The sequence below is a fragment of the Electrophorus electricus genome, chromosome 13, assembly GCF_041902795.1.
Source record: "Electrophorus electricus isolate QZ-2024a chromosome 13, ASM4190279v1, whole genome shotgun sequence".
Taxonomy (NCBI): Eukaryota; Metazoa; Chordata; class Actinopteri; order Gymnotiformes; family Gymnotidae; genus Electrophorus; species Electrophorus electricus.
The window spans coordinates 22,160,157-22,174,238 of record NC_137509.1 but is presented as its reverse complement, the minus strand read 5'-3'; the positions used below and the strand labels follow the sequence as shown (position 1 = coordinate 22,174,238).

The following is a 14,082-nucleotide window of genomic DNA, read 5'->3' as shown; positions in this document are numbered from 1 at the left end:
TGTGAGTTGGAGAGTAAATGAAAGTGATGCAAAAGAAACGTACAGCATCTGCTATTCCCAGGTGCTAACCGATAGTTTGAGTTAATTATTCACTGCACTTCAAATTTGAACATGATAGCTTGAACATAAATTAAAGGGATGCAATACAATCTTACACCACCTGCTATTCCCTGGTACTAAAATATTTCTATTTAATCTGTACACTTCACATACAAGCTTGTCAGTTGCAGATTAAAGTAAAGTGATGCAACAAAAACTTACAGCATCTGCTATTCCCAGGTGCTAACAGATAGTTTTTTTAATTAATCACTGCATTTCACATCCTAGCATGTCATCTTGACAGTAAATTAAAGTGATTCAAGAAAAGCTTACAGCATCTCGTAGTCCAAGGTGCTAACAGATAGTTTTTGATGAATCACTGCACTTCACATTCAGGCATGTGAGTTGGAGAGTAAATGAAAGTGATGCAAAAAAAACTTACAGCATCTGCTATTCCCAGGTGCTAACAGATAGTTTTTTTTATTAATCACTGCACTTTACATTTGAGCATGTCAGCTTGAAAGTAAATTAAAGTGATGCAAGAAAAGCTTACAGCACCTGGTATTCCTAGGTAGGGTCCCACCTCAGTACTATCCAGGCCCAAACTTGCTTAGCTTCCAAGGTCAGATGAGATTGGGCATTCTCAAGCTGGTGTGGCCGTAAGCCTTAAACACTTACTCAAATTGCCTAATCATAGCAAATATGATCAAAGACCAATCTGACAATTTTTTTTATTAATCCCTGCACTTGACATTCTAGAATGTTATCTTGAATGTAAATTAAATGATGCAATAAAAGCTTACAACATCTGGTATACGGAGGCACTAACAGACAGTTTTTTGATGAATCACTGCACTTCACATTCAGGCATGTGAGTTGGAGAGTAAATGAAAGTGATGCAAAAAAAACTTACAGCATCTGCTATTCCCAGGTGCTAACAGATAGTTTGAGTTAATTATTCACTGCACTTCAAATTTGAACATGATAGCTTGAACATAAATTAAAGGGATGCAATACAATCTTACAGCACCTGCTATTCCCTGGTACTAAAATATTTCTATTTAATCTGTACACTTCACATACAAGCTTGTCAGTTGCAGATTAAAGTAAAGTGATGCAACAAAAACTTACAGCATCTGCTATTCCCAGGTGCTAACAGATAGTTTTTTTAATTAATCACTGCATTTCACATCCTAGCATGTCATCTTGACAGTAAATTAAAGTGATTCAAGAGAAGCTTACAGCATCTCGTAGTCCAAGGTGCTAACAGATAGTTTTTGATGAATCACTGCACTTCACATTCAGGCATGTGAGTTGGAGAGTAAATGAAAGTGATGCAAAAAAAACTTACAGCATCGGCTATTCCCAGGTGCTAACAGATAGTTTTTTTTATTAATCACTGCACTTTACATTTGAGCATGTCAGCTTGAAAGTAAATTAAAGTGATGCAAGAAAAGCTTACAGCACCTGGTATTCCTAGGTAGGGTCCCACCTCAGTACTATCCAGGCCCAAACTTGCTTAGCTTCCAAGGTCAGATGAGATTGGGCATTCTCAAGCTGGTGTGGCCGTAAGCCTTAAACACTTACTCAAATTGCCTAATCATAGCAAATATGATCAAAGACCAATCTGACAATTTTTTTTATTAATCCCTGCACTTGACATTCTAGAATGTTATCTTGAATGTAAATTAAATGATGCAATAAAAGCTTACAACATCTGGTATACGGAGGCACTAACAGACAGTTTTTTGATGAATCACTGCACTTCACATTCAGGCATGTGAGTTGGAGAGTAAATGAAAGTGATGCAAAAAAAACTTACAGCATCTGCTATTCCCAGGTGCTAACAGATAGTTTGAGTTAATTATTCACTGCACTTCAAATTTGAACATGATAGCTTGAACATAAATTAAAGGGATGCAATACAATCTTACAGCACCTGCTATTCCCTGGTACTAAAATATTTCTATTTAATCTGTACACTTCACATACAAGCTTGTCAGTTGCAGATTAAAGTAAAGTGATGCAACAAAAACTTACAGCATCTGCTATTCCCAGGTGCTAACAGATAGTTTTTTTAATTAATCACTGCATTTCACATCCTAGCATGTCATCTTGACAGTAAATTAAAGTGATTCAAGAGAAGCTTACAGCATCTCGTAGTCCAAGGTGCTAACAGATAGTTTTTGATGAATCACTGCACTTCACATTCAGGCATGTGAGTTGGAGAGTAAATGAAAGTGATGCAAAAAAAACTTACAGCATCGGCTATTCCCAGGTGCTAACAGATAGTTTTTTTTTATTAATCACTGCACTTCACATTTGAGCATGTCAGCTTGAAAGTAAATTAAAGTGATGCAAGAAAAGCTTACAGCACCTGCTATTCCTAGGTAGGGTCCCACCTCAGTACTATCCAGGCCCAAACTTGCTTAGCTTCCAAGGTCAGATGAGATTGGGCGTTCTCAAGCTGGTGTGGCCGTAAGCCTTAAACACTTACTCAAATTGCCTAATCATAGCAAATATGATCAAAGACCAATCTGACAATTTTTTTTATTAATCCCTGCACTTGACATTCTAGAATGTTATCTTGAATGTAAATTAAATGATGCAATAAAAGCTTACAACATCTGGTATACGGAGGCACTAACAGACAGTTTTTTGATGAATCACTGTACTTCACATTCAGGCATGTGAGTTGGAGAGTAAATGAAAGTGATGCAAAAAAAACGTACAGCATCTGCTATTCCCAGGTGCTAACAGATAGTTTGAGTTAATTATTCACTGCACTTCAAATTTGAACATGATAGCTTGAACATAAATTAAAGGGATGCAATACAATCTTACAGCACCTGCTATTCCCTGGTACTAAAATATTTCTATTTAATCTGTACACTTCACATACAAGCTTGTCAGTTGCAGATTAAAGTAAAGTGATGCAACAAAAACTTACAGCATCTGCTATTCCCAGGTGCTAACAGATAGTTTTTTTAATTAATCACTGCATTTCACATCCTAGCATGTCATCTTGACAGTAAATTAAAGTGATTCAAGAGAAGCTTACAGCATCTCGTAGTCCAAGGTGCTAACAGATAGTTTTTGATGAATCACTGCACTTCACATTCAGGCATGTGAGTTGGAGAGTAAATGAAAGTGATGCAAAAAAAACTTACAGCATCGGCTATTCCCAGGTGCTAACAGATAGTTTTTTTTATTAATCACTGCACTTTACATTTGAGCATGTCAGCTTGAAAGTAAATTAAAGTGATGCAAGAAAAGCTTACAGCACCTGGTATTCCTAGGTAGGGTCCCACCTCAGTACTATCCAGGCCCAAACTTGCTTAGCTTCCAAGGTCAGATGAGATTGGGCGTTCTCAAGCTGGTGTGGCCGTAAGCCTTAAACACTTACTCAAATTGCCTAATCATAGCAAATATGATCAAAGACCAATCTGACAATTTTTTTTATTAATCCCTGCACTTGACATTCTAGAATGTTATCTTGAATGTAAATTAAATGATGCAATAAAAGCTTACAACATCTGGTATACGGAGGCACTAACAGACAGTTTTTTGATGAATCACTGCACTTCACATTCAGGCATGTGAGTTGGAGAGTAAATGAAAGTGATGCAAAAGAAACGTACAGCATCTGCTATTCCCAGGTGCTAACCGATAGTTTGAGTTAATTATTCACTGCACTTCAAATTTGAACATGATAGCTTGAACATAAATTAAAGGGATGCAATACAATCTTACACCACCTGCTATTCCCTGGTACTAAAATATTTCTATTTAATCTGTACACTTCACATACAAGCTTGTCAGTTGCAGATTAAAGTAAAGTGATGCAACAAAAACTTACAGCATCTGCTATTCCCAGGTGCTAACAGATAGTTTTTTTAATTAATCACTGCATTTCACATCCTAGCATGTCATCTTGACAGTAAATTACAGTGATTCAAGAAAAGCTTACAGCATCTCGTAGTCCAAGGTGCTAACAGATAGTTTTTGATGAATCACTGCACTTCACATTCAGGCATGTGAGTTGGAGAGTAAATGAAAGTGATGCAAAAAAAACTTACAGCATCTGCTATTCCCAGGTGCTAACAGATAGTTTTTTTTATTAATCACTGCACTTTACATTTGAGCATGTCAGCTTGAAAGTAAATTAAAGTGATGCAAGAAAAGCTTACAGCACCTGGTATTCCTAGGTAGGGTCCCACCTCAGTACTATCCAGGCCCAAACTTGCTTAGCTTCCAAGGTCAGATGAGATTGGGCATTCTCAAGCTGGTGTGGCCGTAAGCCTTAAACACTTACTCAAATTGCCTAATCATAGCAAATATGATCAAAGACCAATCTGACAATTTGTTTTATTAATCCCTGCATTTGACATTCTAGAATGTTACCTTGAATGTAATTAAATGATGCAATAAAAGCTTACAATACGGAGCTGGTATACTGAGGCACTAATTATTCACTGCACTTCAAATTTGAACATGATAGCTTGAACATAAATTAAAGGGATGCAAACAATCTTACAGCACCTGCTATTCCCTGGTACTAAAAAATTTCTATTTAATCTGTACACTTCACATACAAGCTTGTCAGTTGCAGATTAAAGTAAAGTGATGCAACAAAAACTTACAGCATCTGCTATTCCCAGGTGCTAACAGATAGTTTTTTTAATTAATCACTGCATTTCACATCCTAGCATGTCATCTTGACAGTAAATTAAAGTGATGCAAGAGAAGCTTACAGCATCTCGTAGTCCAATGTGCTAACATATAGTTTTTTGATGAATCACTGCACTTCACATTCAGGCATGTAGGTTGGAGAGTAAATGAAAGTGATGCAAAAAAAACTTACAGCATCTGCTATTCCCAGGTGCTAACAGATAGTTTGAGTTAATTATTCACTGCACTTCAAATTTGAACATGATAGCTTGAACATAAATTAAAGGGATGCAATACAATCTTACAGCACCTGCTATTCCCTGGTACTAAAATATTTCTATTTAATCTGTACACTTCACATACAAGCTTGTCAGTTGCAGATTAAAGTAAAGTGATGCAACAAAAACTTACAGCATCTGCTATTCCCAGGTGCTAACAGATAGTTTTTTTAATTAATCACTGCACTTCACATCCTAGCATGTCATCTTGAAAGTAAATTAAAGTGATGCAAGAGAAGCTTACAGCATCTCGTAGTCCAAGGTGCTAACAGATAGATTTTTGATGAATCACTGCACTTCACATTCAGGCATGTGAGTTGGAGAGTAAATGAAAGTGATGCAAAAAAAACTTACAGCATCGGCTATTCCCATGTGCTAACAGATAGTTTTTTTTATTAATCACTGCACTTCACATTTGAGCATGTCAGCTTGAAAGTAAATTAAAGTGATGCAAGAAAAGCTTACAGCACCTGGTATTCCTAGGTAGGGTCCCACCTCAGTACTATCCAGGCCCAAACTTGCTTAGCTTCCAAGGTGAGATGAGATTGGGCGTTCTCAAGCTGGTGTGGCCGTAAGCCTTAAACACTTACTCAAATTGCCTAATCATAGCAAATATGATCAAAGACCAATCTGACAATTTTTTTTATTAATCCCTGCACTTGACATTCTAGAATGTTATCTTGAATGTAAATTAAATGATGCAATAAAAGCTTACAACATCTGGTATATGGAGGCACTAACAGACAGTTTTTTGATGAATCACTGCACTTCACATTCAGGCATGTGAGTTGGAGATTAAATGAAAGTGATGCAAAAAAAACTTACAGCATCTGCTATTCCCAGGTGCTAACAGATAGTTTGAGTTAATTATTCACTGCACTTCAAATTTGAACATGATAGCTTGAACATAAATTAAAGGGATGCAATACAATCTTACAGCACCTGCTATTCCCTGGTACTAAAATATTTCTATTTAATCTGTACACTTCACATACAAGCTTGTCAGTTACAGATTAAAGTAAAGTGATGCAACAAAAACTTACAGCATCTGCTATTCCCAGGTGCTAACACATAGTTTTTTTAATTAATCACTGCATTTCACATCCTAGCATGTCATCTTGACAGTAAATTAAAGTGATTCAAGAGAAGCTTACAGCATCTCGTAGTCCAAGGTGCTAACAGATAGTTTTTGATGAATCACTGCACTTCACATTCAGGCATGTGAGTTGGAGAGTAAATGAAAGTGATGCAAAAAAAACTTACAGCATCGGCTATTCCCAGGTGCTAACAGATAGTTTGAGTTAATTATTCACTGCACTTCAAATTTGAACATGATAGCTTGAACATAAATTAAAGGGATGCAATACAATCTTACACCACCTGCTATTCCCTGGTACTAAAATATTTCTATTTAATCTGTACACTTCACATACAAGCTTGTCAGTTGCAGATTAAAGTAAAGTGATGCAACAAAAACTTACAGCATCTGCTATTCCCAGGTGCTAACAGATAGTTTTTTTAATTAATCACTGCATTTCACATCCTAGCATGTCATCTTGAGAGTAAATTAAAGTGATTCAAGAGAAGCTTACAGCATCTCGTAGTCCAAGGTGCTAACAGATATTTTTTGATGAATCACTGCACTTCACATTCAGGCATGTGAGTTGGAGAGTAAATGAAAGTGATGCAAAAAAAACTTACAACATCGGCTATTCCCAGGTGCTAACAGATAGTTTTTTTTATTAATCACTGCACTTCACATTTGAGCATGTCAGCTTGAAAGTAAATTAAAGTGATGCAAGAAAAGCTTACAGCACCTGGTATTCCTAGGTAGGGTCCCACCTCAGTACTATCCAGGCCCAAACTTGCTTAGCTTCCAAGGTCAGATGAGATTGGGCATTCTCAAGCTGGTGTGGCCGTAAGCCTTAAACGCTTACTCAATTTGCCTAATCATAGCAAATATGATCAAAGACCAATCTGACAATTTTTTTTATTAATCCCTGCAATTGACATTCTAGAATGTTATCTTGAATGTAAATTAAATGATGCAATAAAAGCTTACAACATCTGGTATACGGAGGCACTAACAGACAGTTTTTTGATGAATCACTGCACTTCACATTCAGGCATGTGAGTTGGAGAGTAAATGAAAGTGATGCAAAAGAAACGTACAGCATCTGCTATTCCCAGGTGCTAACCGATAGTTTGAGTTAATTATTCACTGCACTTCAAATTTGAACATGATAGCTTGAACATAAATTAAAGGGATGCAATACAATCTTACACCACCTGCTATTCCCTGGTACTAAAATATTTCTATTTAATCTGTACACTTCACATACAAGCTTGTCAGTTGCAGATTAAAGTAAAGTGATGCAACAAAAACTTACAGCATCTGCTATTCCCAGGTGCTAACAGATAGTTTTTTTAATTAATCACTGCATTTCACATCCTAGCATGTCATCTTGACAGTAAATTAAAGTGATTCAAGAAAAGCTTACAGCATCTCGTAGTCCAAGGTGCTAACAGATAGTTTTTGATGAATCACTGCACTTCACATTCAGGCATGTGAGTTGGAGAGTAAATGAAAGTGATGCAAAAAAAACTTACAGCATCTGCTATTCCCAGGTGCTAACAGATAGTTTTTTTTATTAATCACTGCACTTTACATTTGAGCATGTCAGCTTGAAAGTAAATTAAAGTGATGCAAGAAAAGCTTACAGCACCTGGTATTCCTAGGTAGGGTCCCACCTCAGTACTATCCAGGCCCAAACTTGCTTAGCTTCCAAGGTCAGATGAGATTGGGCATTCTCAAGCTGGTGTGGCCGTAAGCCTTAAACACTTACTCAAATTGCCTAATCATAGCAAATATGATCAAAGACCAATCTGACAATTTTTTTTATTAATCCCTGCACTTGACATTCTAGAATGTTATCTTGAATGTAAATTAAATGATGCAATAAAAGCTTACAACATCTGGTATACGGAGGCACTAACAGACAGTTTTTTGATGAATCACTGCACTTCACATTCAGGCATGTGAGTTGGAGAGTAAATGAAAGTGATGCAAAAAAAACTTACAGCATCTGCTATTCCCAGGTGCTAACAGATAGTTTGAGTTAATTATTCACTGCACTTCAAATTTGAACATGATAGCTTGAACATAAATTAAAGGGATGCAATACAATCTTACAGCACCTGCTATTCCCTGGTACTAAAATATTTCTATTTAATCTGTACACTTCACATACAAGCTTGTCAGTTGCAGATTAAAGTAAAGTGATGCAACAAAAACTTACAGCATCTGCTATTCCCAGGTGCTAACAGATAGTTTTTTTAATTAATCACTGCATTTCACATCCTAGCATGTCATCTTGACAGTAAATTAAAGTGATTCAAGAGAAGCTTACAGCATCTCGTAGTCCAAGGTGCTAACAGATAGTTTTTGATGAATCACTGCACTTCACATTCAGGCATGTGAGTTGGAGAGTAAATGAAAGTGATGCAAAAAAAACTTACAGCATCGGCTATTCCCAGGTGCTAACAGATAGTTTTTTTTATTAATCACTGCACTTTACATTTGAGCATGTCAGCTTGAAAGTAAATTAAAGTGATGCAAGAAAAGCTTACAGCACCTGGTATTCCTAGGTAGGGTCCCACCTCAGTACTATCCAGGCCCAAACTTGCTTAGCTTCCAAGGTCAGATGAGATTGGGCATTCTCAAGCTGGTGTGGCCGTAAGCCTTAAACACTTACTCAAATTGCCTAATCATAGCAAATATGATCAAAGACCAATCTGACAATTTTTTTTATTAATCCCTGCACTTGACATTCTAGAATGTTATCTTGAATGTAAATTAAATGATGCAATAAAAGCTTACAACATCTGGTATACGGAGGCACTAACAGACAGTTTTTTGATGAATCACTGCACTTCACATTCAGGCATGTGAGTTGGAGAGTAAATGAAAGTGATGCAAAAAAAACTTACAGCATCTGCTATTCCCAGGTGCTAACAGATAGTTTGAGTTAATTATTCACTGCACTTCAAATTTGAACATGATAGCTTGAACATAAATTAAAGGGATGCAATACAATCTTACAGCACCTGCTATTCCCTGGTACTAAAATATTTCTATTTAATCTGTACACTTCACATACAAGCTTGTCAGTTGCAGATTAAAGTAAAGTGATGCAACAAAAACTTACAGCATCTGCTATTCCCAGGTGCTAACAGATAGTTTTTTTAATTAATCACTGCATTTCACATCCTAGCATGTCATCTTGACAGTAAATTAAAGTGATTCAAGAGAAGCTTACAGCATCTCGTAGTCCAAGGTGCTAACAGATAGTTTTTGATGAATCACTGCACTTCACATTCAGGCATGTGAGTTGGAGAGTAAATGAAAGTGATGCAAAAAAAACTTACAGCATCGGCTATTCCCAGGTGCTAACAGATAGTTTTTTTTTATTAATCACTGCACTTCACATTTGAGCATGTCAGCTTGAAAGTAAATTAAAGTGATGCAAGAAAAGCTTACAGCACCTGCTATTCCTAGGTAGGGTCCCACCTCAGTACTATCCAGGCCCAAACTTGCTTAGCTTCCAAGGTCAGATGAGATTGGGCGTTCTCAAGCTGGTGTGGCCGTAAGCCTTAAACACTTACTCAAATTGCCTAATCATAGCAAATATGATCAAAGACCAATCTGACAATTTTTTTTATTAATCCCTGCACTTGACATTCTAGAATGTTATCTTGAATGTAAATTAAATGATGCAATAAAAGCTTACAACATCTGGTATACGGAGGCACTAACAGACAGTTTTTTGATGAATCACTGTACTTCACATTCAGGCATGTGAGTTGGAGAGTAAATGAAAGTGATGCAAAAAAAACGTACAGCATCTGCTATTCCCAGGTGCTAACAGATAGTTTGAGTTAATTATTCACTGCACTTCAAATTTGAACATGATAGCTTGAACATAAATTAAAGGGATGCAATACAATCTTACAGCACCTGCTATTCCCTGGTACTAAAATATTTCTATTTAATCTGTACACTTCACATACAAGCTTGTCAGTTGCAGATTAAAGTAAAGTGATGCAACAAAAACTTACAGCATCTGCTATTCCCAGGTGCTAACAGATAGTTTTTTTAATTAATCACTGCATTTCACATCCTAGCATGTCATCTTGACAGTAAATTAAAGTGATTCAAGAGAAGCTTACAGCATCTCGTAGTCCAAGGTGCTAACAGATAGTTTTTGATGAATCACTGCACTTCACATTCAGGCATGTGAGTTGGAGAGTAAATGAAAGTGATGCAAAAAAAACTTACAGCATCGGCTATTCCCAGGTGCTAACAGATAGTTTGAGTTAATTATTCACTGCACTTCAAATTTGAACATGATAGCTTGAACATAAATTAAAGGGATGCAATACAATCTTACACCACCTGCTATTCCCTGGTACTAAAATATTTCTATTTAATCTGTACACTTCACATACAAGCTTGTCAGTTGCAGATTAAAGTAAAGTGATGCAACAAAAACTTACAGCATCTGCTATTCCCAGGTGCTAACAGATAGTTTTTTTAATTAATCACTGCATTTCACATCCTAGCATGTCATCTTGAGAGTAAATTAAAGTGATTCAAGAGAAGCTTACAGCATCTCGTAGTCCAAGGTGCTAACAGATATTTTTTGATGAATCACTGCACTTCACATTCAGGCATGTGAGTTGGAGAGTAAATGAAAGTGATGCAAAAAAAACTTACAACATCGGCTATTCCCAGGTGCTAACAGATAGTTTTTTTTATTAATCACTGCACTTCACATTTGAGCATGTCAGCTTGAAAGTAAATTAAAGTGATGCAAGAAAAGCTTACAGCACCTGGTATTCCTAGGTAGGGTCCCACCTCAGTACTATCCAGGCCCAAACTTGCTTAGCTTCCAAGGTCAGATGAGATTGGGCATTCTCAAGCTGGTGTGGCCGTAAGCCTTAAACGCTTACTCAATTTGCCTAATCATAGCAAATATGATCAAAGACCAATCTGACAATTTTTTTTATTAATCCCTGCAATTGACATTCTAGAATGTTATCTTGAATGTAAATTAAATGATGCAATAAAAGCTTACAACATCTGGTATACGGAGGCACTAACAGACAGTTTTTTGATGAATCACTGCACTTCACATTCAGGCATGTGAGTTGGAGAGTAAATGAAAGTGATGCAAAAGAAACGTACAGCATCTGCTATTCCCAGGTGCTAACCGATAGTTTGAGTTAATTATTCACTGCACTTCAAATTTGAACATGATAGCTTGAACATAAATTAAAGGGATGCAATACAATCTTACACCACCTGCTATTCCCTGGTACTAAAATATTTCTATTTAATCTGTACACTTCACATACAAGCTTGTCAGTTGCAGATTAAAGTAAAGTGATGCAACAAAAACTTACAGCATCTGCTATTCCCAGGTGCTAACAGATAGTTTTTTTAATTAATCACTGCATTTCACATCCTAGCATGTCATCTTGACAGTAAATTAAAGTGATTCAAGAAAAGCTTACAGCATCTCGTAGTCCAAGGTGCTAACAGATAGTTTTTGATGAATCACTGCACTTCACATTCAGGCATGTGAGTTGGAGAGTAAATGAAAGTGATGCAAAAAAAACTTACAGCATCTGCTATTCCCAGGTGCTAACAGATAGTTTTTTTTATTAATCACTGCACTTTACATTTGAGCATGTCAGCTTGAAAGTAAATTAAAGTGATGCAAGAAAAGCTTACAGCACCTGGTATTCCTAGGTAGGGTCCCACCTCAGTACTATCCAGGCCCAAACTTGCTTAGCTTCCAAGGTCAGATGAGATTGGGCATTCTCAAGCTGGTGTGGCCGTAAGCCTTAAACACTTACTCAAATTGCCTAATCATAGCAAATATGATCAAAGACCAATCTGACAATTTTTTTTATTAATCCCTGCACTTGACATTCTAGAATGTTATCTTGAATGTAAATTAAATGATGCAATAAAAGCTTACAACATCTGGTATACGGAGGCACTAACAGACAGTTTTTTGATGAATCACTGCACTTCACATTCAGGCATGTGAGTTGGAGAGTAAATGAAAGTGATGCAAAAAAAACTTACAGCATCTGCTATTCCCAGGTGCTAACAGATAGTTTGAGTTAATTATTCACTGCACTTCAAATTTGAACATGATAGCTTGAACATAAATTAAAGGGATGCAATACAATCTTACAGCACCTGCTATTCCCTGGTACTAAAATATTTCTATTTAATCTGTACACTTCACATACAAGCTTGTCAGTTGCAGATTAAAGTAAAGTGATGCAACAAAAACTTACAGCATCTGCTATTCCCAGGTGCTAACAGATAGTTTTTTTAATTAATCACTGCATTTCACATCCTAGCATGTCATCTTGACAGTAAATTAAAGTGATTCAAGAGAAGCTTACAGCATCTCGTAGTCCAAGGTGCTAACAGATAGTTTTTGATGAATCACTGCACTTCACATTCAGGCATGTGAGTTGGAGAGTAAATGAAAGTGATGCAAAAAAAACTTACAGCATCGGCTATTCCCAGGTGCTAACAGATAGTTTTTTTTATTAATCACTGCACTTTACATTTGAGCATGTCAGCTTGAAAGTAAATTAAAGTGATGCAAGAAAAGCTTACAGCACCTGGTATTCCTAGGTAGGGTCCCACCTCAGTACTATCCAGGCCCAAACTTGCTTAGCTTCCAAGGTCAGATGAGATTGGGCATTCTCAAGCTGGTGTGGCCGTAAGCCTTAAACACTTACTCAAATTGCCTAATCATAGCAAATATGATCAAAGACCAATCTGACAATTTTTTTTATTAATCCCTGCACTTGACATTCTAGAATGTTATCTTGAATGTAAATTAAATGATGCAATAAAAGCTTACAACATCTGGTATACGGAGGCACTAACAGACAGTTTTTTGATGAATCACTGCACTTCACATTCAGGCATGTGAGTTGGAGAGTAAATGAAAGTGATGCAAAAAAAACTTACAGCATCTGCTATTCCCAGGTGCTAACAGATAGTTTGAGTTAATTATTCACTGCACTTCAAATTTGAACATGATAGCTTGAACATAAATTAAAGGGATGCAATACAATCTTACAGCACCTGCTATTCCCTGGTACTAAAATATTTCTATTTAATCTGTACACTTCACATACAAGCTTGTCAGTTGCAGATTAAAGTAAAGTGATGCAACAAAAACTTACAGCATCTGCTATTCCCAGGTGCTAACAGATAGTTTTTTTAATTAATCACTGCATTTCACATCCTAGCATGTCATCTTGACAGTAAATTAAAGTGATTCAAGAGAAGCTTACAGCATCTCGTAGTCCAAGGTGCTAACAGATAGTTTTTGATGAATCACTGCACTTCACATTCAGGCATGTGAGTTGGAGAGTAAATGAAAGTGATGCAAAAAAAACTTACAGCATCGGCTATTCCCAGGTGCTAACAGATAGTTTTTTTTTATTAATCACTGCACTTCACATTTGAGCATGTCAGCTTGAAAGTAAATTAAAGTGATGCAAGAAAAGCTTACAGCACCTGCTATTCCTAGGTAGGGTCCCACCTCAGTACTATCCAGGCCCAAACTTGCTTAGCTTCCAAGGTCAGATGAGATTGGGCGTTCTCAAGCTGGTGTGGCCGTAAGCCTTAAACACTTACTCAAATTGCCTAATCATAGCAAATATGATCAAAGACCAATCTGACAATTTTTTTTATTAATCCCTGCACTTGACATTCTAGAATGTTATCTTGAATGTAAATTAAATGATGCAATAAAAGCTTACAACATCTGGTATACGGAGGCACTAACAGACAGTTTTTTGATGAATCACTGTACTTCACATTCAGGCATGTGAGTTGGAGAGTAAATGAAAGTGATGCAAAAAAAACGTACAGCATCTGCTATTCCCAGGTGCTAACAGATAGTTTGAGTTAATTATTCACTGCACTTCAAATTTGAACATGATAGCTTGAACATAAATTAAAGGGATGCAATACAATCTTACAGCACCT

General features: G+C 36.7%; 1 non-coding gene and 13 pseudogenes across 1 annotated transcript; all 14 read right to left on the bottom strand.

Annotated features, from left to right (window-relative positions):
* Window positions 1-585: 585 nt before the first annotated feature.
* Window positions 586-704, bottom strand: LOC145647393 (5S ribosomal RNA; annotated as a pseudogene).
* Window positions 705-1,494: 790 nt separating this feature from the next.
* Window positions 1,495-1,613, bottom strand: LOC145647392 (5S ribosomal RNA; annotated as a pseudogene).
* A 791-nt stretch (window positions 1,614-2,404) lies between these two features.
* LOC145648241 (5S ribosomal RNA) lies at window positions 2,405-2,523 on the bottom strand (annotated as a pseudogene).
* A 790-nt stretch (window positions 2,524-3,313) lies between these two features.
* On the bottom strand, window positions 3,314-3,432 carry LOC145649940 (5S ribosomal RNA). Its single transcript, XR_014116643.1, has one exon. It is a non-coding gene; the product is annotated as a 5S ribosomal RNA (ribosomal RNA).
* Window positions 3,433-4,222: 790 nt separating this feature from the next.
* Window positions 4,223-4,341, bottom strand: LOC145647391 (5S ribosomal RNA; annotated as a pseudogene).
* Window positions 4,342-5,446: 1,105 nt separating this feature from the next.
* LOC145650096 (5S ribosomal RNA) lies at window positions 5,447-5,565 on the bottom strand (annotated as a pseudogene).
* A 1,228-nt stretch (window positions 5,566-6,793) lies between these two features.
* Window positions 6,794-6,912, bottom strand: LOC145647390 (5S ribosomal RNA; annotated as a pseudogene).
* Window positions 6,913-7,702: 790 nt separating this feature from the next.
* LOC145647388 (5S ribosomal RNA) lies at window positions 7,703-7,821 on the bottom strand (annotated as a pseudogene).
* Window positions 7,822-8,611: 790 nt separating this feature from the next.
* On the bottom strand, window positions 8,612-8,730 carry LOC145647386 (5S ribosomal RNA; annotated as a pseudogene).
* Window positions 8,731-9,521: 791 nt separating this feature from the next.
* On the bottom strand, window positions 9,522-9,640 carry LOC145648239 (5S ribosomal RNA; annotated as a pseudogene).
* Window positions 9,641-10,868: 1,228 nt separating this feature from the next.
* Window positions 10,869-10,987, bottom strand: LOC145647385 (5S ribosomal RNA; annotated as a pseudogene).
* Window positions 10,988-11,777: 790 nt separating this feature from the next.
* Window positions 11,778-11,896, bottom strand: LOC145647384 (5S ribosomal RNA; annotated as a pseudogene).
* A 790-nt stretch (window positions 11,897-12,686) lies between these two features.
* On the bottom strand, window positions 12,687-12,805 carry LOC145647383 (5S ribosomal RNA; annotated as a pseudogene).
* Window positions 12,806-13,596: 791 nt separating this feature from the next.
* Window positions 13,597-13,715, bottom strand: LOC145648237 (5S ribosomal RNA; annotated as a pseudogene).
* Between the last annotated feature and the right edge of the window lie 367 nt (window positions 13,716-14,082).